The sequence below is a fragment of the Rhinopithecus bieti genome, unplaced genomic scaffold (assembly GCF_001698545.2).
Source record: "Rhinopithecus bieti isolate Rb0 unplaced genomic scaffold, ASM169854v2 scaffold_3878, whole genome shotgun sequence".
NCBI lineage: Eukaryota > Metazoa > Chordata > Mammalia > Primates > Cercopithecidae > Rhinopithecus > Rhinopithecus bieti.
The window spans coordinates 6456959-6460922 of record NW_016805059.1 but is presented as its reverse complement, the minus strand read 5'-3'; positions in this window follow the sequence as shown (position 1 = coordinate 6460922).

The following is a 3964-nucleotide window of genomic DNA, read 5'->3' as shown; positions in this document are numbered from 1 at the left end:
GGCTTGGATTCAGCAGAATTAGAGACAGTTTGGAAAACAACCTTATTTCAGTTCTGTACCCCTAGAGAGTTAAAGTATCTCAATAAACTGCTTATAACATACATCTGCTTAATTTCAATTCTCTTAGATCCACCCCCACATCTCCATGTACTGATATGGAAAGATTTCTAGATCTAAGTTACAGATCCTAATTTAGATTCTTAGATCCTAAGTTAAAGGAAAAAGGAGGAAAGTACAACACAGCATGCACAACAGGCTACCTTTCGAAAATAAAAGGGGGCAAACAGGAACTGCCCTGGAAACACGTACTGGGTTATCTACAGGGTGGATGGCAGTGGAGGAAGAGCAAGATTTCTTAGAAGATATTTCCTTATGTGGATTTGATTCTTGAATCGTGAATGTATTCTCTACTAAAAATTTGAAATTCAAAATGTTAGTGTCACAGAGTATTCAACTTTCTTACAGAAAATACATTTAGTTCAACAGATGACAAAAAATAGCAGACTGCAAAATTCTCCCTTCCATCCACTTCCAATAATGAAATCAGTGTTTGTTTGCTGCTTATTTTAGACAAATCTCCCAGTTTTGTGAAACAAGGGATTATTTTTTGTTTTACGAAACTGAGAGATTTAGGTGAGCTGTGAGTTAGTAGAAACATCCGGAACCATGTAAGGGAGCTTTAGCTTTTGTGTGAAGGAAAGAAAACAGTTTGTGACTTTAGCTGAAACAAATTATAATTAATATATTACTGTATATAATTTATTACTATAGTATATATTATATTAATATAAAATATATTAGCATATTTATATATTAATTTAATTTGTTAGTATAGCCATATATTAATTTAATACATGTAATGTAATATATTAATACATATATCACATGTTGTATATTAATATAAAATAGTATATTATAACATATACTAATATGTTACATATACATATGACTATATATAATTTTATGTCAGTTTATTTTTCAAACTTCTTGTGACCAGATTTTCTGTACCTAAGAGAAATTTTCTGTAACTAAGAGAACTTTAGCTGCAGAAATATAACACTAGTGAGAAATCTAACAAGTTTGTTTATTTAAGGCAAGGGTTGGCAAACTATAGCCCATGGGCCCAATCCAGCCAGCTGCCTACTTTTTTACAGCCAGTAAGCTAAGAATGGTTTTGACATTTTTGAGTGGTTATGTTTTAAATGGTTATATAAATATCTACATAATGTCCTCGCTATGGCCTCTTGGCCTCCAAGTCTGAAGATGGGAAAACATTGCTCTGGGTTTGTTTCTATTGTGCTAATGCCTCATTCGGTACCCAAAGCCCTGAAGCAACAAGATTTAGTTGGGTCTCGTTCCAGCTGCCAGACGCAGAGAAGGCCTAGCATGCATAGCTCAGTATGTCACCGGCCCATGAATGTGGCTCTTAAATACAGAAAAAGTGACACGTCAGCTCATTGCAGTGGGGTTCTGTGGCTTGAAAAAGACCTCTGTATTGTATACGTATCTTAGTAATTGGAACTTGGACTCATTACGTCTTTTTTAGCAATGACATTGTAACAGCATGGACCCATCCATCATTGTGTCATCCTTATGAAAATGGTCTCCACTGGTCAGCTTGTCATAGTTAATTAGCCTTCCAATGTATGAATAGTCAGAAGCAAAGCGACTTTGAGGTTTTTTTTGACAATTTTAACAGTGAACTCCAGAGATATCTGATCTTTCCTGCCTTTTAATTAGAGCCTTTTCATTTGAGAAGGAGAGTGTCCTTGTGGTTAGAAGTACAGCCAGTCTACTTCTGCTTCTCATTTTCAGTTCTGTAGGCGACTCATAGCAACCACAGGCAAGTCGGTGACTCTCTGAGTCCTCAAATATGTGCAGTCCAGGAAGTTCTAGAATAAAATGCGGTTAACTGATTGCTACTCAAATGTAGATATTGTTGAGATCTTAGTGAGACAGGGGTAGTGTGTTAGATACCACTATGAAATCTCTAAACTTAGTAGTTTAAAAAAGATGAACAACCATTTGTTTAGCTCAAGATTCTGTAAGTCATCAATTTAGTGTGGGCACAGCTTGCTCCGTCAGGCACCCACAGTCAGTGGTGTTGGTGTGTTGGGTGGGTGGGTGGTTGTGTTCATCTTGGCTGGGCTCTCTTATGTCTCGGGCCTTGGCTGGGACAATGGGCTATGCCTCTCCGGTCCATATAGCTTCTTCTCCTCCAGCAGGCTAGCCCAAGCAGAGATAGGGGTCTCGAAAGAGAGTGAATGTGTGTAAGAACTCTTACAGCCTAGGCTTGGAACTGGCAAAATATCACTCCACCATATTTTAGTGGTCAAAGCAGGTCACAAGGCCAGCCTGGACCCAAAGTGTAGAGAAACAGACTCTACCTCTTGATGGAAGGGGCTTCAGAGTCATGTTTTAGGGTATGGTTGCAGGAAGAAGAAGGGTTGTGGTTATTTTGCCATCTACCTCTGGGAGCTAATAAATGAAGGAGCACATGCAAGGTGTGAACTGGCCCTGCTACCATACCAGGTGGGGGGAAGAGGCCATGACCATGAAGTCTAGATGCTAAGTTGTGAGAGAGGGACTGATTAGGGGAATTCAGTGACCTCAACTACAGCAGGGATGTCGATGATGCTGCTGTTTGTCCCTGGGTCTCTTCTGTGGCAGAAGAGAGTGAGGGAGCCTCCAGGAGAGAAGTTAGACATGCAGAGGATGAGTAGGTGTGTGAGCAGCACCATGGGGGGTTTTGGTTAATGCAGTGACGAAAGAGGGTATTTTTCCATATATTTTGGGAAACCAAGAGTGAACACAGGCTCTGAGTTCGACAGGCTAGTGGAGAGGAAAGAAAACTTCTGCATGCAGGAAGGAAATCCTCTGAACCAACAGGCTGAGGTTTGATGCTGTGAGCACAGCCTTCCAAGGCAGACACACTTGACTTCTAGTTGTGGTGTGACACCTTATTAACTGTGTGACTTTGGGCAAATCACTTAACCTCTCTAAGGCTCAATCTCCATATTTGTAAGATAAGGATAATAATATATGCCTCAGAGGACTGTAGGGGTGACTAAAGGAGATAATCCATGTAACTTGTCTAAAGCGATACCTGGCAGGACAACGGCTATCCATGAGTGTCCATTGTCACTAACCTTCTTACCTTTTGTTGCTATTGATTTTTCATGCATGGCCCACAATTCCACTTTGCAGTACTGGCCACACTGATGAGCTCTCCTAGTATTTTAGATGAACAGAACAGTTTCATGTGGATGTACCGCTATCAATTCAAAACTAACATACATTAAGATAAATGAATTGTCTCTTCATACCATGTTCCTTTCCCAAATGTTTGTATCTGTTCATTCAGCACCACCATTTAGCCACCCAAAGAATCTGTGTTTCCTTCCTTCCTTCAGACCTCATATCCGGTCATCAAACTATGAAATATCTCTCACCCTGTACTTCCCATTCCATTCCCCCACTACCTGCAGAATCTGAGTTCTCACTTGATGCTCTGAGTACCACTTCAGAGTTCTTTCAAGATTCCCTGTCTCCGGGCTCTCTATGCTTTCATCCATTCTGCATCTTGTTGCAAAATTGATCTTCCAAAAAACAATCCCTTGCTCAAAGCCATCAATGGTGCCTCAGTGCTTACCAGCTGACATCCAAACATTAAGTCTGACATTCAAAGCTCTCCACAACCTGACCCAGGCCTTGTTACTAGACTAATCTTCCAAGACTCCAGGCAAGGTCATTTGGCTTTACAAATTTTTCGTATCTCTATTTTGTGTTCCCAATAATAGTGTGAGCCTGTAGAGCAGAGGTTGGTAAACCATAGCCTGAGGACCAATTCTGTATGATCCACAAAGCCTAAAATGTTTACTACCTGACACTTCATGGAAAAGTTTACTGACTCTTGCTCTTAGGGGTAGAAGCATGTCATAAATGACTTTGTTCTTCCCACAGA